The sequence below is a fragment of the Mustela lutreola genome, chromosome X (genome assembly GCF_030435805.1).
Source record: "Mustela lutreola isolate mMusLut2 chromosome X, mMusLut2.pri, whole genome shotgun sequence".
NCBI classification, from domain to species: Eukaryota; Metazoa; Chordata; class Mammalia; order Carnivora; family Mustelidae; genus Mustela; species Mustela lutreola.
The window spans coordinates 98,282,275-98,309,244 of record NC_081308.1 but is presented as its reverse complement, the minus strand read 5'-3'; positions in this window follow the sequence as shown (position 1 = coordinate 98,309,244).

Here is a 26,970-nt window from a genome sequence, read left to right as displayed (position 1 = left end):
TCTGCAGCTTCCTAGGTGTGTGGTCTCAACCATCATTTTCTTATTTGTGGAATAAGGAAAATATTTCTCTAGTTCTATGAAAGAATTGCTGGGAAAGTGAAATGAGGTAACAAATAAGTGTGTCTGTAAACTTAAAATTGCTGTAGAATTACAAGGATTAGTTTGTTTTTGCTTGCCTTTATTCATTCTTCGAGGTTAAGTTCAAAGGCTACATCCTTCCTTAAACCTTCGGAGTCCTCTCTAGTCCCGCCAGAACTTTATCTGTACTTACCACATGTTACTTTTTTTTTTTTTTTAAGATTTTATCTATTCACTTGAGAGAGAAAGAGAAAGGGAGTGTGCATGTGCGCGCTCGCGAGTGGGTGAGTGGGCAGAGTGGGGCAGAGGGAGAAGCAGACCTCCGGCTGAGCAGAGAGGCCAAGGCAGGGCTTGATCCCAGGACCCTGAGATCCTGACTTGAGTGGAAGTCAGATGTTTAACCAACTGTATTGCCCAGGTGCCCCTAATACCACATTTTAATTTGTATCATTAATTGTTTTCAGCTTTTACATTCCCAGTTAGAATGTGGATTTTTGAAGGATAGGGACCATGTCTGACTCTCCTCATACAATTCCTCGAATACTGTAGGTGCTCAATATTATTTGAAATATTGAGTTCTTAAATACAGCAGGTTTGGGTAGTTATAAAATGTGCTGACAATGAACTTTTATTAAGTCATTTTTATACTAAAATTATTTATAAATATTGACTCCTTTGTTAAAAAATAATCTCAATTTTTCTACTTTTTTTTAGTTTTTTTTTTTAAGATTTTATTTATTTATCAGAGAGATAGAGGGGGAGAGAGCGAGCACAGGCACACAGAATGGCAGGCAGAGGCAGAGGGAGAAGCAGGCTCCCTGCTGAGCAAGGAGCCCGATGTGGGACTCGATCCCAGGACGCTGGGATCATGACCTGAGCCGAAGGCAGCTGCTTAACCAACTGAGCCACCCAGGCATCCCTCAATTTTTCTACTTTTTAAAAACTAGTATTTGTGATAAGGTTTTCTTCAGGTCCTTTGGTAGATACAGTGCACTAATTTTTTCAATAACTGTTTCAACTGTATCCTTTGAACCACAGATACTGGAAGCCTAAAAGTTACATTTCCGAAACCCCTCATAGCTAAGTTTTCAGGTTTCCACCAATCAGAATTATTTACCCAACACTTACACTCATAACTGCATTAAATGTCAAGACAGACACTGGGAGAAGAAACATCTATTTTGATGGTATGGATCTGGAAAGCATGATGTGGTCCGCATTTACCAGTTCTGTCAGTGGCTTTCTGATCTCCAAATCATAGCTCAGTGATAGACACTTCTGTGCAGCACTTTTTATAATGGCTTCTTAATTTCTTAATTGCTGATTGTGGTATAGAGGATAGCTCCTATGGAGGGACAATTCTGCATGGTTCTGGGAGCTATTCTTCCCCATTCTAAATCTTGTTCACTCAGCCCCTCTAACAATTTTGTAAGCACAAAATTTCCTGTATTAAAAATCTCTTTCTGTTCAAAATAACCAGAGTGATTTGTCTTATAGATGGATACTCCCCATAACCATTTCTTTTCTTAAGATTTTATTTATTTGTTTAAGAGAGAGAGAGAACACAAGCAATAAATGCAGAGGAAGAGAGAGAGAGAGAAGCTCAAACAGACTCCATGGTCAGCGTGGAGCCTGATGTGGGGCTTAACCTCAGGACCCTGAGATCATGACCTAAGCTGAAACCAAGAGTTGGATGCTTAACCACCGGTGCCACCCAGGTGTCCCTTCCCATAACCATTTCTGAGGTTCGACCTAATTAATTATCTCACATATGTAAAAAAAATCCAAGCATCCTAATTTTGGTATATTCTTAAGAATTGTGTTTTCCTCCTATTTCAAGTTCCATGGACCAGTTTTCCAACAACAATTGTATTGTTTAACTAGGTTCGCCTCAGCTCTGTAGTGTGAGAATTTATACACGTAAATCTCTATTTTACTTAAGCTTTGTTGCCTTGCTTAATCCTAACTACTTTAACGCTGTTAATAAATAAAAGCATCTTGGGGAGGACCAGAAAAATATTGTAAGTCACTACAAAAATACTAAAAAAATATAACCAGTGAACAATGGAGATGGAGATAGGAAGACAAAAGGAAAGAATTTGATTATTATCATCATTTCAGTATAGCTAGCCTGTCAAGTGGCCTTCCACTTTTTTCACAAATCAATCTTTTTAAGTATCAAAAAAGCTTTTCTGCAACAGGAAGCATATATAAGCTATTTGCCTACTGTTTGGGTCATTTATGTCAATGATGAAATGGACAGTAATCAGAATGTCTGTCTGTGAACAAAATCTTTTTTTGAACATCTGATGTTTTGCACATGCAGCTTCATGCTCAATTAAGCATGCAACAGTGTGTACAAAATTCTGTTGCAAATTGCACTCAACTGCTTAAATAGCTCTTTCGAAAACTATTTCAATTTATTTCCATGTAAGATTTCACCTTATCCCATGCCAAGATACATTCTTAGAAATTTTCTCTCAGCAAAATTGGCAGCAGCTTTACAGGACAGGGGGAATCTGCATCAATTTTCTCTGAGAGGAGAAACAAACAATGCAAATGTGCAGGCTAGGCAGAACAGAACTTAATGAGTTAAATTCTTTTTTGAGAGAGCTTACATTTTATGTCTCTACAAGAGCCTTAATAATCACAGGCAAATAAACTCACTCAAAATCCTTGACAACAAGAATGCCACAATAGCTCAGAATGGATTGATGAAATGTTTGAAAGCCTTTTATTAGAATTCTGCAAATGGGGAACACTTCTGTGAGCAAACCTTCCAAAGAAGGAATTTTTCATTTGATTGCCAGAGTAAGCACAACAGCATTAGACTCACAAAGAGATGCCTTTTGATAATCTGGAAGCCTTATAGTAGCTTTGTTTATTTTATCTTTGATCCTTGTGTTTAGCCCTTGATTGGGTCTTGCTCTAAGCTAGTCGAGCTAGCTAGCCAAATAAAAGCTAACTACACAGGAATCTGAAAACCTGCATAAAAAATCCAGCTTTTGCCACTTAGCTGGATGACTTTGGGTAGGTTACTTATGCACTCTGAGCTTCAGAGAATAATAAAAACAGTCCACTGGGTTGTTTTGTGGCTTAAATGAGGACAATTGTCTATAAAGCCTCTTGCACATTAACTGGTATTGTAGCAGAAGCTAATTAATGTGATTTTCCTCTCATTTTCTTTTTCTCTTTCCACAGGCATCACCTTCAGTCTGTGATTTGCTAAATGTCTTTGTGGAGGGGGGAAGTTAGCTAGAGATATTTATTGTATGATGCAAATTTGTATGATGAAGTATCTTTAATCATAATCAGGTAGTTGATTTGGAGCCTTGAGCAAAGGAAGCTAATCATCAGAAAGATATGTGGCATATACAAACCTCAGTGCATGAGGTGGGATTTTCTAGGAATGTCATTATTTTCACCAATTTTCACATGAAGACAAAGAATGTCTGTGAATGTGAATCTATCAACTGTTGTGGTGCCAAATAATTCTCAATCCTAAAATTCATTTAATGACCATAAATTTTTAATAAGGTAGGTGCAGAAGTATGTGCAGGGAACAGTTTCCTTTAAATCACTTTCTTTTTTGTTCACTTTCTTTTTTTTTTTTTTTTTAAGATTTTTATTTATTTATTTGACAGAGAGAAATCACAAGTAGATGGAGAGGCAGGCAGAGAGAGAGAGGGAAGCAGGCTCTCTGCTGAGCAGAGAGCCCGATGCGGGACTCGGTCCCAGGACTCTGAGATCATGACCTGAGCCGAAGGCAGTGGCTTAACCCACTGAGCCACTCAGGCGCCCCTTTTGTTCACTTTCTTTTCCAATATTTCTAGCTCAGGTGCTAAGAAATATTTATTAAAGACAGTCCACAGTTTAAAATCACCTCATATTGCAAATTATACTTTCAACCGTAATAAAGGAGAGATTTGGTCACAAATCACTTCTCTGAAACACATTTTTATGGATTCTAAACTAATTAAATCAGAAAGTCTCATCATCTCCACAGATCCAAAGAGGAGGGAAATACTTCTTCAAAGACAAGGCAGTTCTTAAAGTTTAAAACCAAACTTGCCATATCTGAGTGACTTGACCAGATAAAGTACTCAAGTTGAAAAGACCCAAGACTGAAAGATCAGAAGCCGACTGGGTTCTAAGTCCATGGTAGTATACTCATATGCCCACAGAGGCCAGTGAAATGAGTGAGCTGAGCCAAATGCATGGTCACAATAAATGGTGGAACTGACGGTATATTTCATGGGATGGCAGTTACTTGGCTCCAACGAATTGTTGCAACGTGTGATTTCAGTCTAGAATTTCATTTTGTTCCAATATTGAAGAAAACCTGGACATCCAGATACGTCGATGAATTTTTTATATATCAAAACCAATTCAAATCTTATAACCTCACGTGGAACCAAACAAAACACATCTTCTAGGTTGGCCACAGTATCACTACAGCTCTTGATCCCTGTTAAGCATCAATCAGTTTTGTGATCCTGGAAAGACATCTCAACTTTTTGTGTCCCAGTTTTCTTATTTTACATATATAGGATATTAGGGACATACAAACAATTGCCTGTTGTGTAAATAAATTTTTATTGGAACGTAGCTATGCTTATTTGTAGCTATGCTTCTTCCATGCTGCAACAGATTTGAGTAGTTTTGATGGACATCATATGGCAAAGTCTAAAATATTTGATACCTAGCTTTTTATGGAAAATGTTTACTGACACCAATGGGTAGATGTTTCATTCTTTATGTGTTAAAAGTGTTGCTGAAAGTGAGGGAAAGTATTATGTTCCCCAAAAGTGCACACATGTGACCACTTTTCAAAAAGAAAGATTAAGAAAATAATTGTAGTAGATTACATTACTGGTCCCAGTCAGTTCACCCTTCCTGTGTCCACACCTTTCACAATGTAATGACTCTGGGCCAGGCATGTGACTTACTTTGACCTATTGGATATTACCATATGTGACACAAAGCCTCAAAATTGGCACATGACTTGATGCCTACTTTTCCCTATCATTATCATCCCCAGGAGAGCATGCTGGTACTAGGATTTTAGAGCAGGGATAGGCAAACTTTTTCTATAAAAGTACAGAAAATAAATATTTTAGATTTTGCAAGACATATAGTTCTGCTACAACTATATCACATGGCTGTTGTAGTAAAAAAGCAGCTATATATAGCATATGAACCAAAGGGCAGTTCTGTGCTCCAATAAAACTTCACTTACAAATATGGTGGTGGGCTGAATTTGGCCTACTAATTCTTCTATTGGAGGACAAGAGACACATGGAACAGAACTAAGTCACCCTATCCATCCCAGCTGAGACAGTTCACCAGCCAGCTAACCCACAAACATCTGAACAAATCCAGACAACACAGGCAGAACTGCCTGGTTCAATCTCAGGTGCATAAACAGTTAAGTCCTTATTGTCATTTGCCACTGGGATCTTGAGGTTGCTTGTTACGCAGCAAAAACTAACTGATTGAGTAATTAGTCTTCTAAAATTCCTGTGTAAGAAGTTCGACAAAACTCAGACACACACACACACACACACACACATACACACACACACGAACTAAACAGTATTTATAGATATCTTGTGTCTACCTTAATAAGAGTAGCAGCAATTTCCAGATTGCCTACTGCTATGGGGGAAGGAATGTGATAAAATCCATACATAATCACTAATCCTTGATACTTCCCTGCAATATAGATTTTAAAAATTATATAATTTTTTTAGATGAGGAAATAAGCTTATTATGTAGAACTTGGCCAAGGTTATAGTTATATGAAGTGTCAGAACAAAATCTATCTCCAGATTTCTTAACATCCAAATATTTGGACATACTATCAATATCTGAAAATACAAATAACATTTCCCAATTCAATGTAATCACGATTTTTTTCCAGTATAATTTTTTTAAAGATTTTATTTATTTATTTGACAGACAGAGATCACCAGTAGACAGAGAGGCAGGCAGAGAGAGAGAGAGAGGAGGAAGCAGGCTCCCTGTGGAGCAGAGAGCCCAATGCGGGGCTTGATCCCAGGACCCTGAGATGATGACCTGAGCTGAAGGCAGAGACTTTAACCCACTGAGCTACCCAGGTGCCCCTCCAGTATAATTTTTTAAAGTATCTTTTAAGTAAACAAAGTGTTTTCAAACACCTTGATGGAAAAAATACTATTAAAACACACCAATTCAAACATTTCCTACTTTGCAGGATGAATCCTGGGCATAAGTAAAAACTGAATAGATTTTCACCAGGAGTCCAGAATTCTGTCATTTATAGAAAAACCTGATCAATCTGTGCCCAAATCTGATCTTGTCTTCTACTGTAAAATGATAGGTCAACTTCAATTTGTATGTGGTAGTTCAGTACATTTTCTCTATTTTTTAAATGTATGGTAATGATTTTATTTGCATATGTAGAATTTGTATGCTTATATATATATATAGATAGATAGATAGATTTATATTTAAGATTTTATTTATTTACTTGACAGAGATCACAAGTAGGCAGAGAGGCAGGCAGAGAGAGGAGGAAGCAGGCTCCCTGCTGAGCAGAGAGCCCCGATGCGGGATTTGATCCTAGGACCTTGAGATGATGCACGGCTTGATTCCAGGACCCTGAGATCATGACCTGAGCCGAAGGCAGAGGCTTTAACCCAGTGAACCACCCAGGTACTCCTGTATACTTATATTTTATCTTTCAGCTAAGTGTAAAAAACCCTTCAGCTATCTCCCAGTTAGTCTGATTATCCTGGCCTTAGGAAATAAATCAAAATAAAACACTGCTGCAATTATCAAGGAGAACAAATAAATCAAGGAGTAATGAACTCTTAAGTCCTTGATGAGAGCAAAATTTAATTAATTAAAGTAACTGAGTATAAAAATTCAGCCAATAGTATTAAGGTATCAAAGCCAGTTTTATAACTTTTTACTTCATTTGGTCTCTGAACTTGAACTCAGTTTTGATGTAAGTAGTGGTTATTTTTTTAAAGTATTTATTTATTTATTTATTTATTTTATTTAATTTAAAGAGTGCTCCTGTGCTGTTCAGAGGGGTGTGGGAAGGAAAGGGACAAGTAGAGTGCAGAACCCAGATGCAGTACTTGATCCCAGGACCCTGAGATCATGACCCAAGCTGAAACCAAGAGTCTGTCGCTCAACCTGCCACGCAACCTAAGCACCCAAGTGGTGACTATTTCTAAAAAAAATATATATATATATGTGTTTTCACATGTCCAAAGGACTTCACTAAATTCTAATTTGATTCTACAATTGGGTTGTTTGACCTCATACAAATCACTTGACCTCTCCAAGCTGGAGTCATCGTACTCTGTAAAATAGAGAGAATAATAGTACCCACTTCTGTAGAATTGTTATGAAAATTAAAATGCTGAGGGATGCAAAGTGCTAACTAGAGTCAGTGCCTGGCACATACACAAAAATTGCTCATTCTTTATAGAATCTGATTCTATTGCTGAAAACAATGGTAGTCAGGGTAGTTATTTAATCTTTATTTACATACTATTAAAAAGTACTTCAAGTGAAACAATAATTAAATATATGATGTAGTGAATTATATGTGAGATTGATTGTGCATTTGACTATATTTCCTTGTGGTGCTCGCTTCGGCAGCACATATACTAAAATTGACTATATTTCCTTGTGGAAAGGAGATGAGAAGTCAAGCAGCCATGTTTCCATTTACAGAGGGCATTGGCTCCAATCATAAACAGATCGATTTATTTTGGTGCCAGTAAAATATATTTTGGGGGACAAATGAAAGATTATAATGGTACTCCTTTGACCTGTCTCCTGAACAGTAAATTATGTATATGGTAGCTGATTAAAATTTCTAAGTAATCATAGAAAAGTAATAATAATATGCATAACATCTTTTAATTTTAAGATACACAAAATAAATGAGAGAGATTTTATAAAGTTAAGACAGTAGACCAGTTTGTTATTATTTGTTACCTAATGACCACATAATAAGGAAGCAGTGGGGCGCCTGGGTGGCTCAGTGGGTTAAGCCGCTGCCTTCGGCTCAGGTCATGATCTCAGGGTCCTGGGATTGAGTCCCGCATCGGGCTCTCTGCTCGGCAGGGAGCCTGGTTCCCTCTCTCTCTCTCTCTCTCTGCCTGCCTCTCCATCGACTTGTGATCTCTCTCTGTCAAATAAATAAATAAAATCTTTAAAAAAAAATAATAAGGAAGCAGTGTATAGTGAAGTGTTATGGAAGAAATGTGGAACATTCTGAACATTAGATGTGACTATAATCCACCACTTACTAGCTAAAGGATCTTGGGCAGGTTTTTAAATCCACAGGTTTCTGGCTTCTATAAAATGACAATCAATCATTCTTTATTGATTTATTTAACAAATATCAATTGAGCACCACTTTAAGATATGGACTGCAAAGAAAAGGTGAACCAAATTGACAAGGCATATATAGGTATCTATCTATATCTATCTACCCATCTATCTCATACCATCCTCAAAAATCTTTTAGCACTATGTCTGCTACTTATTTTGTTCAAGAAACAATTTTATTCTTGTTAAACTATCTGCTATTAAAAGTTGTCAAAACCTTCAGGATTTGTTTTTTGTGAAGAGATTGAAATTGTCTGTTGTCATTAACTAGTAATAATAAAGTATTCCTTGACTAGTGGTGGGGATGTCTGAATCATTTATTTTAAGCACATAAAAGTGTTCATCCACGGGGCACCTGGGTGGCTCAGTTGGCTAAGTTTATGACTCTTGATTTTGACTCAAATGATGATCCCAGGGTTGTGAGATTGAGCTCCGTGTCAGGTTCCATGCTCAGTGCAGAGTTGCTCAGTTTCTTTCTCCCTCTCCCTCTGCTCCTCCCTCCCTTAAAATAAATACATTTAAAAAATCTTTTTTTTTAAAGTGTCCACCCAAGAAAGAAATTGTATTGCATATATTCTTTTGCTGCTTATTCAAAGATGACAACCCCCAAAGCATTTGAATCAGCCACATCATTACCATGTACTTTGTAGGGGAGCTTCAATATGGGGCCATACTTGCCCCCCACCAACAACCTTTCAATTGCTGCAGTATTTGTTTTTATGGAACAGTAAGAACACCTGATGACAAGTTCCAATAAGAATGGACTGATACTGGGGCACCTGGGTGGCTCAGTGGGTTAAGACTCTGTCTTCGGCTCAGGTCTTGATTTCAGGGTCCTGGGATCAGGCTGCATCCAGCTCTCTGCTCAGTGGGGAGCCTGTTTCTGCCTCTCTCTCTGCCTGCCTCTCTGCCTACTTGTGATCTCTCTTTCTCTGTGTCAAATAAACAAAATCTTAAAAAAAAAAAAAAGAATGGACTGATACTTTTTTTTTAAGTATATCTTCTTCCTAGCTGTACTATGCCATCACCCTATCAGATAGTAAGATTAAAGAGGTTTTTCTTCAAAAATAAGTTCTCTATTTGATAAAATAGCATATTTACTTAATTTATATCTGCATATATAGCATATATTCAATTTATATCTGATCAATATATCTATACATATTCTACATAATTTATATCTACCTGATCTATTATCTATCTGTCATCTATCTATCTATGTATATCCTGAGGATATAATAAAATGCAACTAAAATTTAGCCTATGGTTAATTGAGATCTGAAGGGTAAATGTAAATCATCTTTGAGTTGGAGGAGGGAGAGACAAAGAGAGACAGCAAAATGTGCAATGCTATTGATGCTCACCATGGCTAGGGTGAGTGGAGGAGGAAGATTTAGAGAGGTAGGCTAAGGCCAAATCATGCATAGCCCTGTGTGGGGAGCCACTGAAGAGTTTTAGGAGAAGCATGACATGATGTAACTGTCCTGTCCTATCTTTTCTTATCTACACAGTTTTCCTTTTAAATGTGTTAAGCCTTTTTTGCTGAACCATTTTTTTTCGCTGTTATCAGTTTCACTGTCAACCACGAAATGGACCTTTTCTCCTTTGTCTTCTAGTGTTCCCCTGTACACTTGGTTCTGAAACCTACCAGACATAAATTACTTCTGATAAACATCAGTAATTATTAAATCCTATGGCTACTGATAAACACTGTTTTTCCTAGCTATAAACATAGATTGAACTTTTTATTCCTTTCACACCATGTACCAGGGCATTAAGGGATGTATCCAAGGTACAAAAGGCTTAAGAAAAGCACACTCATGCAGAATTACATGAGAATTAAGAAATGAACATTTTCCTATACAATTTAATGATGCCAAGTTCCTTTTCATCTACTGGTTTTTAAACTGCAGTGGCTATTTTATGTAATTCTCTATAACAACAACAATTTTATGATTTCTGTAATTACTATCTTTATCTTTCTCTTTCAGTTTTTGTTCTTTCTTGACACAGTGAGCATACATACATACTCTTGAAACAAGATCACATGCTCTTGTCGATGACCCAGTGACCATTGGCTTCCCACGAGTCTCTCTATGTTGATGAAGCTCCATTCTTCCTCCGTACCACTCTAAAGTCATCTCCTCAGCCCTACCAATGGCAGAAATCAACTCACAAATATCTCTATTCGTTCTTTGCTGAGGGTAAAGATTTTCATCTGAAACTTCAAGATGAGTCAGTGGGAGACTAGATAAATGTATGACACTTACTATATTTTCTACCTAAGAAGATTTTCTTATCAGTGGTGTCTTCATTTTTAAGATCATTTCTTTAAATGCCTTAGACTTGTACAAATTCAATTTGGTATTATTTTGTTTATTTTATATAGTTTTGTCAACTTAGAGTAAATGAAGGATGAGGGATAAAAACAGTGAAGAGGATGGTATCAATTCATGCACAAGGGGAAGGAGATTGCCATTGACACAAACATATTCAATGTTTTAATGGTTGTAATGGCAGAAAGAGTACCCACCTCAATCCTGGAGTAATAGGGTGGGATTGATGGCATCAGGAATTTTCATAAATCCCTTTTTTTCGAATAACCCTCTGGGACATTTCCCCTCAGTGAGACTCCCTCTCCTTCCCTTTATCTTATCTTCTTAAATATTTACTGGGTTACTGAGCTGAAATGCTTTTGGAACGCAGGTAGTACTGCCTGATGATGTGTAACTGTTTCTTTTTGTCTCTGGTAATATGTCTAATTCAAGCAATTGCTTCAATGCATTAACTTAGGGGGAAAATTTAGGCTTAGTGACAAAGGTAGAGAAGTCGCCTTTAGCGTCAAAACAGGCTTTTGGTTGCCTTGCAGTTTCTAGCATGTGTTGTGGCATGCACAAATAGAAGATTGGAAAGTATGTACTCTGTTCATAGGAAAAAAGGAAAAGTCACATAAGTCAAGATGGTGAAGATAAAAATCATTTTTAAGGCAAAAAAAAAAGTTTTCAGAATAGGTAAGAAGTAAAAAAGAGTAGCTAGTAACCAAGGACATAGGCAAATAGCCATAGTTATTTTCTAGTGTTTGGTCAAGAGAAAAAACATTAAAGTTTACAGTGAAAAATCATCAGTTCTTTTTGGTGAACTGCTAATCATCATTTCTTTCAGTCCCCACATTAATAATTTTCCTGTGTATGTTTCAATTTTCATCAATCTTCCTAATATTTACATTAAAATTAAAAATCAAAGTGTACACAGTTCATGCAGATTTTAATTTCATTCTATCTGGTGAATGTACTAAAGCTCTAGAAAATTGAATAAAAGGTAGATCAAAATGCTCTCGAAGTATGGTCTGAAAGTTTGACTTAGTATTTTATACTCAAAAGTTATATTAGGTAAAATATATGATAATGAGTAAAAAGAATTCATTCAAGGATTCCTGTTTGTAACTCTTCCCCCAAATTAATTATCAAATTAAGAGTGCAATATTACATTTAAAAAAAAAAATTTAGTGAACAGGTAATGAACTTCAGGATAACTGAGCAAACTTTCATTGTACACACATCAAGACTGAAATAAGAAAGTACATTTTTACAAGATTCTTTTCAAAATGCAGTGAGGCATGTATGTCAAATGTGATCTAGCTCTGTCTCTTCTGTTTCTCCAAAAGGGCTGATAGAAACAAAAGGTTCCTTGGTGAATGAAACAAAATTGTTGCAGGGAGCTGCTGGTGTTATTTTAACCTAAAGCTATGGCCAAGTAGTAGAAAAGGTAAGTGAGAGCATCAAAGAGAAAGCAAGATGAGGGTAGCAAGAAAAAAAAAAAAAAAGAGGAGTGGAATGAAAATATGAGAGGGAAAGACAGGAAAAAAAAGAAAAAAAAAAAAAAAGGATATTCCCTGTCTTCTTGAAGCAGATCTCCCAGGACTTCAATATGCTGGGGGACTCTGCCTTTCTCTTAATGGACCAAACAGCTTCTTCACCTCTAGATATTTTCCTGAAGCTTACCTTCCTAGATATCTGCTAGTCCCAATTCCCATGCTTATGTTATGGTAACCTGAATGCATAGCCTTGCACCTGCCCTTCAGGACCCATAAGTTCCTCTATTCCTGCCACTTTGAAATTCCTAGTATTTTATTTGAAAAAATGAGCATTCTAGTTTTCCAAGAAGCAGAGATCTTTAAAAAGTTGACAAGAGCTCACCACCTTTTAGGGTAATCAACATACAAATTCAAATCTCGGTGGTCATTATTTATGCTTTCACCAATCTTTCAACATTTTCAGAGAAATAAAAATAAAACTAATGTGAAGGTGTTTAGAAATGAAAGAAGATCTGCTTCTGAGCTAATGTTGAAAGAGAATGAAATAACAAATATCTTAAAATTAAAACTGAGAAAGTTTGGCATTATTTAAAGCAACTATTAAACAACTATTAAGAAAAGTCTCCTACAGTGTAGATCTATAGAAATATGTGACAGGATTTGAAACAGCTTAGTAGGGACTAATATTCTTGTATTAAACTCTTTAAGTAGGATTTTTTTTGTTTTGCAAATCAGCTTAATTGCCATAGGAAAGAAGTAAGAAAAAAACATAACTTGTATATCAAAGTATTTAATTCATGTGGTCAACTAAGGACACCATTTGTGTAATTACTCTGCTCTCTAAGAAACTAGAATATTTCCACTAAATTTACCGTGATTTCCACAAGGCAATATGGCCAATTTTTTCCTCTATAGATGATCCATTTTATGGAAAAAAAAAAAAAAGTAAGGAATGGCAACCTTTAGGAAAATCTGGTGCTGAAGCTCACCCATACTTCTCTTATAAATATGGTCTCATTGATAGAATGTGTTGTAATTGGGAAGATATGCACTACTTTTTAAAAAGATTTTACTTATTTATTTTTTTAGATCAAGAGCCAGTATGCATGCACATGCAGAAGTAGGGTGAGGAGCAGAGTGGGAGGGAGAAAGAGGGGGAGAGAATCTCAAGCAGACTCTTTACTGAGCCCAGAGCTGTGGAGCTCCATCTCACAACCCTGAGATCATGACCTGAGCTGAAACCAAGAGTTAGATGTTCAATTGACTAAGACACCCAGGTGCCCCGTACTACTTTTTATTATAAGCAAGTATTTTAGTAAGTACAAATGAGAGTACAGTGATTCAAGTATTTATACATTCGGGGAAGCTTAGGCTTGTTGGATTTGTCAAGTAGAAACACAGGAGGACTAGTTAAATTTCAATTTCAGAATAGACAAATAAATTTTCAGTCTATATCCCAAACATTGCATAGGATACACTTATACTTATTAAATTCTTTTTTTATCTGAAATTCAAAATACTGGGAGCCCAAATTTTGTCTGGAACCCTACATAAGTCCTTCCAAAGGCTAAAATATTATTTGTTACCTACATGTACATTCTTTCAAATAAACCTGGGTGATTTATTTATGAGTTTCTTTGCTTTTTATTCTTCTGCATGTGATTCCCTTCTTTCTGAATTTCTTTTCCTGAAGTAAGAGTTCTCTGGGCCCAGTGGTAGAAATTGGGACTTACTAGAATATTCGTGGTTTGAGGTTACCTTTCCTATATATAGATTTAAAAGCATCTAGTAATTCAGGAGAGAATTAAAATATTTATGACTTTTAGTTGGACCCAAACTATTCAACTTTCTATATATGTATGTGTGTGTGTGCGTGCAACTTATTATATAGCCTATATATATAGGCTATATAATATATATATATATATAATATATATATTATATAATCCTTTTATATATATATTATATATATATAATATAATCCTTTTTTTCCCCTCTGTGATTATTTTTCTTTGTGATTATTGTCCAGTGAACTTTTGAATTTTCATATTGATTTTACAGGGCATGCTAAATAGATTTCAAATTATTATTTTTTTGAATATTTATTTATTTGAGAGCTAGAGAGAATAGGGGGAGGGGTAGCAGAAGAGAAACTTCAAGCCGACTGAGTGCTGAGCAGGGAGCCTGATGTGGAGCTTGATCCCATGATCCATGAGATCATGACTTGAGCCAAAACCATGAGTCAGACACTCAACTGACTGAGCAACCCACATGACCTGCTAAAATAGTTTTAAATGCCAAGTAAGTTTGTACATGGATTCTTCTTTTTCTTTTAAGATTTTATTTATTTATTTGACAGACAGAGATCACAAGTAGGCAGAGAGGCAGACAGAGAGAGACGGGGAAGCAGGGTCCCCGCTGAGCAGAGAGCCCAATGCAGGGCTCAATCCCAGGACCCTGAGATCATGACCTGAGCTGAAGGCAGAGGCTTAACGCACTGAGCCATCCACCCCATGGATTCTTAAATGAGTATGAATCAGCTAAAATATTTAGGAATAAATAGTAGCCTCTGACTCTCCATTTGACTTCTCGGTTGTGACATGGATTCTTTATTGAAATAGTGAAGGATAGGAGAGGAAGGGTGGAGGTAACAGTAAGGAAAGATCAGTTTGGTGGTACTTATGTTTTGCAATGGCAAAATAGTCTAAATGATTTCCTATTCCTACAATAAAAGTATACATATTATACCACAGAACTTTAGTATATTTGTAAATTTTTGTCTATACTGCTTTTCTAAAAGTCTCAATATTGTTTTAGGAAGAAAGTATTAAATATCTATAAGTATTAAATATCTATAAGTCTATGTTACAAAGTTTTGATTGAATTCCTTCCTCTTGAGATAAAATTGTATATAGAAAATTCAATTAAGTAATTAAAATTTTAATTTATGGGAACTATTTTAAGAATTCAATAATTTTAACTTTGAATATTTTTGCTAGTGAATTAGACAACTAGCTTAAAATTGATAGACAAGGTGACTGCCTATATCATGACAGTGATAATTGTTGTGACAATATATCGTGACAATTGGTATCTATATAGATACCAATTATCTTTCTGAAAGACCATTAAGACTCTAATTCCTCCTATTAAAACTAGGATCACTGCTTACCAAATGTTTGTGTTACAGTCTAGTGCAAACACTATATTTTTTAGAGTTGGAAAATGGGGACTTGCATTGAGAATTTTGTATCCTCAATAAAATTTTTAAATTATATTTATTGCTTATTTCACTCTTCTTACTGAGATCAGGCTATTTTTCTTAAGTAAATGCTCCCTAGATTGCTACAAGGCTTTGGTTCACTGCCGGAGTTCTGAAAAAGTTAAATTTTACCATTGTTTGGGGCGCCTGGGTGGCTCTGTGGGTTAAAGCTCTGCCTTCAGCTCAGGTCATGATCCCAGGGTCCTGGGATCTAGCCCCACATGGGGTTCTCTGCTCAGCAGGGAGCCTGCTTCCTCCTCTCTCTCTGCCTGCCTCTCTGCCTACTTGTGATCTCTCTCTGTCAAATAAATAAATAAAATCTTAAAAAAAATTTTTTACCGTTGTTTGATTGTGAAGAAAAGAATTTTCAGAGGTCCTTATGCTGCCATTTTAACTGACCTCACTCCTAACATATTTTTAAAGTACAGAGCTTTAAGCTAGGGACAGAACACCTTCTCTGCTGTGGCTAGGAAAAGTGTAGAAGAAAAACTCATTTCCTAGAGCATAAAGCGATTCTTGGCCCAGGATCCTGTTTCAGTACCATGAAGTCCCAGCTACAACTGGGTGAGGGGCAGGAGATTATCTCCTGCATAGAACGCACTTCAGATAAAAGGCAGAGATTGGCTTCTTGCCATTGAGTCTAGAGGCAAGAGTTCTCAGAAATCTCCACCTTTGAGGCCAGGCATACAACATCTAGTGAAAAATGAAGCTAGATCAGGACAACAGACATTGTTCCCTGTAGCTTCTACCATGACTCTAGCACCTAATAATGAGATACAGTGGGCTGTTGGTAGGAAGTGGAAAAATCAGAAGAGTGGACCACTCTCCACCGGGTGTGCAGACAAAGTTGAAATAGGTTGAGAACTAATAGAGAAAAATGTGAACTGTCGAATCTCCCTCTAGCCTAAGTATAAATTAATAGTAGCTGGTGTACATTGCAGAAAACAATAACTGTGCAAACCCAAACACAAACAAATTCCTGATTGGATACTTTTTTAAAAAAAGATTTTACTTATTCACTTGGCACAGAGAGAGAGAGAGATAGAGAAAGAGAGAGAGAGAGAATGGGCACAAGCAGAAGGAGCAGTAAAGGAAGTAGGCTCCCCACTGAGCAGGGAACCCCATGTGGGGCTTGATCCCAGGATCCCAGGATTATGATTCAAGCTGAAGGCAGACACTTAAACAATGGAGCAACCCAGGAAACCCTAGAATACTTTCAACCTTGTACACTTAACAGACTGAAAAAAGAAAAAAAAGCCCATTTTCAGGCAAAAATAACATTTATCTCAGTCCCTAATGTTCTGTACATGATGTCAGGTATTAAATTTTAAGAAAATTAAAACATGCAAAAAGACAAGAAAAAAACCACATTAATAAGAGAAATCAATCAACAGAATCAGACAGAACACAAAAATATCAAAGCTTGGAGGCTGGAACATTAAAATATCTGTAAATAACATATTAAAGGATCTAGTGGAAAAGGTGAACAATTTCAACAACAGATGCAAAATCTTAGCAGAGAGACAAAACTTTAAGAAAAATGTCAAATGGAAATATTAGACATAAAGAAGACAATATCAGAATAAAAGAATGTCTTCAATGGGCTCATCACGGGGCTGACCATAGCCAAGGAAAGAATTTTTGTACTTGAAGATAGTTCAATGGAAATTATCCAAACTGAAACACAAAGAAGAAAAGGAATACTACTACTACTACTAATGACAGAAAAAAAACATTCAAGCCATGGGACAATAGCAAATGTTTTAGCATAAAAGAAAGAGAGAAGGAACATTGCAGAAAAATATGTAAAGACACAGTAATTAATAACTGCCCCCAATAATAAATGACATTAAACCACAGATCCTAAAAGCTCAGGAAACCCCATGTGAGATAAGCAACAAAAACAAAATCTCATATTTAAACAAATTCTAGGTCAAATATTAAAAAGTGAAGATAAAAAGAAAAATCTTGAAAGCAGTTAGAAGAAAAAATAAATTAAAAAAAATAAAGATTATAGGAGACATCTTGTCAGAAAATATGTATGGGGACACCTGGGTGGCTCAGTTAGTTAAGCATCCATGAAAATGCTTTCCTAAACTGCAACAGAAATAAACTAGAAAGTAATAATAGAAAGTTATTTAGAAATCCTGAAATATTTGCAAAGTAAACAATACACTTACTTTTAAGTAACCTATGAATCAAATAGAGTATCCCAAGAATAATTAGATAAATATTTTGAATTGAATAAAAATAAAAATGCAACATATCAAAATTTATGGGAGGCAGCTAAAGTAACACTTAAAGGGAAATTCAGAGCATTAAATACTTACATTGGAAAAGAAAAAGTACCTCAAATCAACATTCTGACATTCCAACTTAAGAAAGGAAAAGAGAAAAATAAACTAAATAAAGCAGAAAGAAAAGAATAATGTGTATGGCAGCAGATATCAATTATACTGAGACCGGAAACAAGAGATAAAATCAATTAAAGTCTGAATCTTTGAAAAGGTCAATAAATCCAATATATCTTGATGTAGACTAACAAAAACACAACAACAACAACAACAACAAAGATATAAATTACAGATATCAGGAATGAAAAAAGGCATATCTCTGTCGATCCCTTGGTTGTTTAAAGGATCATGCAGGGATATTATGAAAAACTTTGTGTCAGTAAATTTGGCACAATTTGGCAACTTAAAGGGATCAGTTCCTTAGAAGACACCAATTGCCAGAACTTACTAAAAAATGCAACTATATATAAGATTCTAATATATTAAATAAATTGAAATTTTAATCTTAAAGTTTCCAAGAATAAAAACTCCAAGCAAAAATGGTACTCCAGGTAATATATTGATATTTATGAAGTAAATAATGTCAGGTATATATAAAGCTTTATAGAAAATATGAGAACATCAAATACTTTTAATCTCATTATTTAAGGCCATTGAAGCCAAAATGAAACAAAAATCAGACAAAACCATTGGGGGAAAAATATTTCTCTGGAAATAGACTCAAAATTCCTTCACAGAATAGTAGCTGATTGGATTCAGGAAATATATATATTATACTTGGTCATTATATATTATATACATTATACAATACATATTATATTATGACCAAGTATAGCTTTTCTCAGAAACAAAACATTGTTTTAATATGAAAAAATAAATTGTATATACACTGTTCACTAATAAGCCTCTGCCTTTGGCCAAGGTCATGATCCCAGGGTTCTAGGATCAAGCCAGGCATCAGGCTTTCTGCTCAGCAGGGAGCCTGATCTCTCCTTTGTCTGACTGCTCCACCTACTCCTGATCTCTGTTGGATAAATAAATAAAATCTTAAAAAAAAAGAAATGAAATGAAATGCAATTATTATCTTAACAGAGGTAGAAAGCTACTTGACAGGGGTTCCTGGGTGCTCGGTGGGTTAAAGTCTCTGCCTTCGGCTCAGGTCATGATCCCAGGGTCCTGGGATCGAGCCCCACATCGGGCTCTCTGCTCAGCAAGGAGCCTGCTTCCACCTCTCTCTCTCTCTGCCTACTTGTGATCTTTGCCTGTCAAATAAATAATAAATAAAAATCTAAAAAAAAAAAAAAGGTACTTGACAAAATTAAATATCCATTCATGATAAAAACTCTGATAAAAAGAAAAAAAGAGGGACACCTGGGTGGCTCAGTGGGTTAAAGCCTCTGCTTTTGGCTGGGGTCATGGTCTCAGGGTCCTGGGATGGAGCCCTGCATTGGGCTCTCTGCTCAGCGGGGAGCCTGCTTCCTCCTCTCTCTCTGCCTGCCTCTCTGACTACTTGTGATCTCTGTTTGTCAAATGAATAAATAAAATATTAAAAAAAAGAATAAAAGATAGTTTCCTCATCTGGACATAGGATATCTATTACAGTCGATATCATACTTAGCAGTAAAAGACTGAGGGTCTTTTCCTAAGGTCAGAAATAATAAAAAGGACATCTGCTTTCACAATTCCTATTCAACATCATAACGGAGGTCCTTGCCAGTCCAAAGAAAAAGTAAAAATAAATTCATAAAGATTATAAAGGAAGAAATAAAAATATTTATTTGCAGATGACAATTGTCTTTGTAGAAAATTCCCTAAAAAATCTGCCGCAATAACTAGAACTAATAAGCATGTTTAACAAGGTGGTAGGATATAAGGTAAATAAGCAAAAATATACTTTATTTCCATATGTTAGAAATAAACAATAGGTAATTAGAAAACAAAAAACATACCATTTACAACAGCATCAAAAACAACCTTCATTTAAAAAAAATTTTTTTACTTAAATGAGTCATAGACCTAATGTAAAGCTAAAAAGTAAAAATAAAAAATTCCTAGAGGAGCAGACGATAAAATCTTTGTGATGTTTGGTTATTTAAGTTTCCCTTGACAGGAAACAAACAAGAAACTAATAAGAAATGATAAATTGGACTTCAACAAAATTGAAATCTCTTGCTCTTCAAAAGTCCCTATCAAAGAAAGAAAGTAAAATGAGCCACAAAGTTGGAGAAAAATATTTGCAAAACAATTACTGGACAATGGAGCAGTATTTTATAAATGTTACATATATTTTATAGACATGTATAGATATATGTGTTTATAAATATATATGTATTTTTCAAATATCCTTAAAACTCATTTATAAAAATCAAATTAATCCAATATAACAATGGGAAAAACTTTTTTGACATTATAACATGAGAAATTTCTCAAACCTGTTTCCCAGGTAAACTGGTGAAAATTATAAATAGTAACTTAAAGTCTCTGGAAATGGTCTGAACTAGGGTTACAGAGCAAATGAAGAAACATTTATCAGGAAAATAAACTTGGGTACAGCCAGTATAGAAAGTAGTGTGGGAGATTCTCAAAAATGAAAAATTTGACCATCATATGATCCAGCAATCTCACTCCTGGTTATATATAGTTAAAGAAAGTGAAAACAGGATATCAAAGAACTATCCGCAGACAGCTGATCACTGCAGCATTATTAACAATAGCCAAGACATAAAAATAAGTTAAGTGTCCCTCAATGGATGAATGGATAAAGAAGATACCTCTCTCTCTCTTTTTCTCTCTCTCTCTCTCTCTCTCTCACACACACACACACACACACACACACAAACACACATGAGATATTCACTCATGAGAAAGAAGGAAATTCTGTCATTTGTGACAACATGATGGACATTGAGGGTATGATGCCGAGATAAGTCAGACAGAGAAATACAAGTACTGTATATCACTTATATGTACAATCTAAAAGAACGAAACTTTTTTTTTTATTTTATTTATTCACTTGAGAAAGAGAGAATGAGAGAGAGCGAGAGAGAGAGAGAGAGCGAGCATGAAAGGGAGTGTTAGTGGGTTAGTGGGAGAATCAGACTCCTTGAGATCCCAGGACTCCAGGATCATGACCTGAACCAAAGGCAGTTGCTTAACCAACTGAGCCACCCAGGTACTCTAAAAGAACCAAACTTATGAAAACAGAAATTGGGATGGTGGCTGCCAGGGACTAGGGGAAGGGGGAATTGAAGTGGTGTTGTTAAGGGTACAAGCTTACAACTAGTAGATAAATAAATAAACTTTCTGGAAACCTAAGATACAGCAGAGTGATTATAGTCAACAATACTGTATTAAATAAAACCTCAAAGTTGCTAGGACAGTAGATTAGATCTTAAGAATTCTCACCGCAAAGAAGAAATGGTAATTATGGGACATGATAAAGGTGATGCCTAATGCTATGCTGGGAATCATATTGCAATATAATAACTTATCAAGCTAACATGTTGTTTACCTTAAACTTACACATTATTCTATGCCAACTATAGTCTCAATAAAAACAAATTATTTTAAAGAAGGAAATGAGCTAAGACTCAGTAAGAATAGTGAGAATGTGTGGTAAATGAATGAAAATCTACTTCCTTTTCTCTCCCCTCCCAGCTCAGCATGATGGATAAGACCTGGCTTCAGAATGATAAATAGTAGCCAGGCAAATGGTTGTAGCCCCAAACACAGGGTACTCTTACTCCCACAGCTTAAAGTTTGAGAGCTATAAAATCTCCCAGGAGTGACAGGATTTCAGACTTTTTCATCCTGCCCATGCTGCAATTTTCAGAGTCTAACTATTGGAAAGAGATAGGAGTTCCTTTTTTTTTTTTTTTTTTTTTAAAATTAACCTCCAATCAGAAGGCATGGGCTCTCCTTAGGTACAGTGCAATGCAAGTACTGGGGCCCTGATTGATCACCCTCATCATAGTTCCTTCATAAAGCAAAGTTCCCCACTGAGAGAGGCCAACTCAAAATGCTAGAGACCACAGCTGTCCTACATCCCTAGCTGAGTGCACATCAACTAAAGCAGAAGTTACACTCAGAAAGGAGTCTGTCACTGCTGGCACCCTTTGTTCCAAGGACCAAGTGTCTAAGATTTTGCCTATGGATTTAGGCAGACTGAAGCTTTCCCAAAAGAAACTTATTTTATTTGTCACATAGCAAAGGTGTCTAGCCTAAGGGTTCTCTCAAAAACAATGGAAGTTGGGGTGCCTGGGTGGCTCAACCATAAGCCAGCAAGTCTACTAGAGAGAACCAGGAAGGGCAGAGGTAAGAGCCTTCCTAGGTTCAGAACAAATTACGAACACTGAATTCAAAAACTACACTTGTAAAGGAGGTGAATTTATCTGGGTCACTCCGTGGGGCAATTTACATCCTAAATATTGTTAAAAACAATAAAACAAATAACCACTAATTATTGGAACTTAATAACTGAGTGTGGGAAGGGAAAAATATAGTAAATAAAGGCCTAGTGAAAACTCTGTTATTCCATAATGACTACACCCATGCCCAAGACTGCACCTCCAATGAGCAAAAATCAAAGGCTCCATGCTGGGGGCAGAGGGTGCAGATAGGCTTCACTAAAATAATCTGGCCAGTCAATACACAAATAATTAAATGACAACAAGAAGCCCCAGAAGTGGGGAGACCAGAACTCAGAGTTGCTATGATATTGTTCTCTAACGTGTCTAATTTCCAACAACAACAACAAAAACCACAAGACATGGAAACAATAGCAACAACAAAACCCAGGAGAGTTAGACTTATACCTGGGGCAGGGGAGTAGAAAAGAGAAACTGCCTGTGAAACTGAACAGATTTAGATTTAATAACAACAACAACAACAAAGAGACCTTAAATTAGCCAGTATAATAATATTCAAAGAATGAAATGGAAGTATGCTTAAAAGTTAAAAAATGCATTATGATAAACTCTCAGCAAATAGAGAATAGCAATAATAACATAGAAATTATGAAAAAGAACCAAATGGAAATCCTGGAGCTCAAAAGTACAATAACTGAAATAAAAATTCATTCAGGGGCTCAACAGTAGATTTGAATTGGATCTGAATAAAGGAAATTTGAGAATAGATTAACTCATGATCAGTCTGAGAAACAGAAAAAAGAGTAAAGGAAAATGCACCAAGTTTAGAGAAATGTGGAGTACCATTAAGTATAGCAACATCTGTGTAATGGGTATGTCAGAAGAAGAGGAAGGGCACCTGGGTGGCTCAATTGTTTGGCATTGGACTATTGGTTTTGGCTCAGGTCATAATCTTGGGGTCATGAGACTGGCCCCCATCAGGCTCCACACTCAGTGGGGTGTCTGCTAGGAATTTTCTCTCCCTCTCCCTCTGCCCCTGTCTCACTCATGCACATGTTCTCTCCCTCTCAAATCAATCAATCTTTTTTTTTTTTTTTTAAGATTTATTTATTTATTTATTTGACAGACAAAGATCACAAGTAGGCAGAGAGGCAGGCAGAGAGAGAGCTGCTGAGCAGAGAGCATTGATCCCCGGACCCTGGGATCATGACCTGAGCTGAAGGCAGAGGCTTTAACCCACTGAACCACCCAGGTGCCCCAATCAATCTTTTTTTTTTTTTTTTTAAGGGGGAAGAAAAGAAGAATAGGAGAAAGAGAAGAAAAATGTTTGACAAATTAATGGCTAAAAATTTTCCAAATTTAGGACATCTGGGTGGCACAGTTGGTCAAGCAGCTGCCTTCAACTCTGATCATGATCCTAGGATCCTGGGATTGAGCCACACATTGGGTTTCCTGCTTGTTGAGGAGCCTGCTTCTCCATTTCCCTCTGTCTGTTGCTCTCCCTGCTTGTGCACTCTTTCTCTGTGTCAAATAAATAAAATATTTTTAAAAGTAAAAATAAAAATTCTTCAAATTTAAAGTAAAACTTTACACATTCAAAGAGCTCAGTGAGCTCCATGTGGAATAAATGCAAAGAAATTCAAAGATAGATAACTCACACAGGGGGCAGAGATGGCAGAGGAGTAGGGGACCCTATTTCAACTGGTTCCCTGAATTGAGCTGGATATTTACCAGAACACCCTGAACACCCATGAAATCAGCCTGAGATGTAAAAAGATATATCTGGATCTCTACAAACAGAATATCTCCAGAAGTTGGTTTCAAGGTCTGAAGCAGGGAGCAGTGATTCTGAAGGAAGATATCAGAAGATAAATGGAAGGGGGAGGGAACCTCCAGGATCCTGCATGGCAGAGCACAAAAGCCTCCAGCGCTGGGGACTGGGCACAGACTCAAAGACCAGTAGCAGTGGGGAATGGACTTTAGGACAGACCCCCAGATTGCACCTGGAGTTGCAGGGGAGTGCATGTGAACTGGGGGCAGCTGGTGGTTTTAGAAACACAAAGGGCAGAGACTTGCCTGGACCTGGAAACAAGGGCTGGGAGTGCTGCTATGCACAACCCAGGACGTTGTGGCTTTTAACAACACAGACAAAAACAGAGTCCGTGTCGCCTTGAGGGCTCTCTGAAGAACAAACTGTGAGCAATCTGTTCTGAAACAGAAGTTTGGATAACCCTTTTGCTTTGACTCTTGGAAGAGACATGGAAAGTCACCAGGGAAAGCCCCCAGAGAACAAAAGCCCCCAAAACCAGTTTTCACTGAGCCCACTCCTCCTCCTCCAGGAACAGGACAACTGTGCCCAAACAGGGTTGCCTGAGTAACAGTGTGGCATGCCCTGCCCCCAGAACAAAGGCTGGAAGAACAAGAGGCTGACCATCCTAAGGTGTCTGTAAGACCAGTGCATCTTGCTTCAGTAGTGGTCTGACTCAGTGGTAATCTGGACTCTGTACAATATTCTCTCAACCACCCCTCAATAGAATGACTAAAAGGAGGAACCTCCAACACAGGAAAAATTCAGAGACTATGACATCTGCCACAGAACTATTGGATACAGATATAAACAAGATGTCAGAAATAGACTTCACAGTAACAGTTATGCAGGCAGTAGCTAGGATGGAGAAAACCATTAGTGGCTACATAGGATTTCTAAGGGCAGAAGTGAGAGCTGATCTGGCAGAACTTAAAAATGCTATCAATGAGATATAATCTAATCTAGATACTCTAACAGCTAGGGTAAATAGGGCAGAAGAACAAATTAGTAATGTAGAAGACAAACTGATAGAAAAGAAGGAATAGAAGGAAGCCTGGAACAAACAGCTTAGACTCCATGAAAACAGAATTAGAGAAATAAATGATGCCATGAAATGTTCCAGTGTCAGAGTTATTGGGATCCCTGAAAGGGTGGAGAGCGAGAGAGGACTAGAAGATACATTTGAGCAAACCAGAGTTGATAATTTCCCTAATCTGGGTAATGTAACAAGCAATCATGTTCTAGATGCAGAGAGGACCCCTCCCAAAATCAAGGAGAACAGTCCGAGACCCAGGCATGTAATAGTGAAATTTGCAAATCTTAAAACCAAGGAAACCATCTTAAGGGCAGTTAAGGGGAAGAGATTTCTTATGTACAGAGCAAAGAACATCAGAATAATGTCAGAATTGTCCACAGGGACCTGGCATGCCAAAAAGGGCTGGCAAAACATATTCAGGGTACTAAATGAGAAGAACATGCAGCCAAGAATACTTTATTGGGCAAGAATGTCATTCAGAATAGATGGAGAGATCCTTTCCAAGACTGGCAAAAAATGAAAGAATATGTGACCACTTAGCCAGCCCGGGAAGAAATATTAAGGTGGTGGTGGTGGTGGGGGGGGGTTCTATAAAAGGAGAAAAAAAAAAAACAACCCAAGAGTGATACAGAACAGAAATTTACAGAGGCAATCTACAGAAACAAGGACTTCACAGGCAACATGATGACAATAAAATCCTATCTTTGAATAATCACTCTCAACATGAATGGCCAAATGCTCCCATAAAATGGCACAGGGTTGCAAATCAGATAAAAAGATATCCATATAATGTCTACAAGAAACTTGTTTTGAACCTAAAGATACATCCAGACTGAAAGTGAAGGGATGAAAAACCATCTTTCCTGCCCACAAACCTCAAAGGAAAGTTAGGGTAACAATCTTATATCAGACAACTTAGATTTTAAGCTAAAGACTGTAGTTAGAGATGCTGAAGGACACTACATCATTCTTAAAGAGTCTATCCACCAAGAAGATCTAACAATTGTAAACATCTATGCCTCCAACATGGAAGCAGCCAACTACATAAACCAATTGTTAACCAAAATAATAAATTAGTTGTATGAGACCTCAACACTCCACTCTTAGCAACAGACAGATCATCTAAGTAGAAAATCAAAAAAGAAACAAGAGCTTTGTTGGGGTGCCTGGGTGGCTCAGCAGGTTAAGCCTCTGCCTTCGGCTCAGGTCATGATCCCAGGGTCCTGGGATCAAGCCCCACATTGGGCTCTCTGCTCAGCAGGGAGCCTGCTTCCCCTCCTCTCTGCCTGCCTCTCTGCCTACTTGTGATCTCTCACCCTCTATCAAATAAATAAAAAAAAAAAATCTTAAAAAAAAAGAAACAAGACCTTTGAATGATTAACTGGACCAGATGAACTTTATAGATATATACAGAACATCCCACCCTATAACAGCAGAATACTCATTCTTCTCAAGTGCACATGGAACTTTCTCCCGAATAGACCACATACTGGGTCACAAATCAGGGCTCAACCGATACCATAAGACTGAGATTATTACCTGCATATTCTCAGGCCACAGTGCTCTGAAACTAGAACTCAACCACAAGAAGAAGTTAGAAAGAACCCAAATTACATGGAAACTAAAGAGCATCCTACTGAAGAATGAACGGGTCAACCAGGAAATTAAAGAAATATTTTTAAAAAATTCATTGAAACAAATGAAAATGAAAACATGTAGGTCAAAAATCTTTGGGATACGCCAAAGGTGGTCCTATGGGGGAAATACATAGCCATCTGAGCCTTTCTCAAAAAAATGGCAAAATCCTGAATACACAAACTATCTCTACACCTTAAAAATCTGGAGAATCAACAACAAATTAAGCCTACTCCACCCATGAGGAAGGAAATAATTAAGATTAGAGCAGAGATCAATGAAT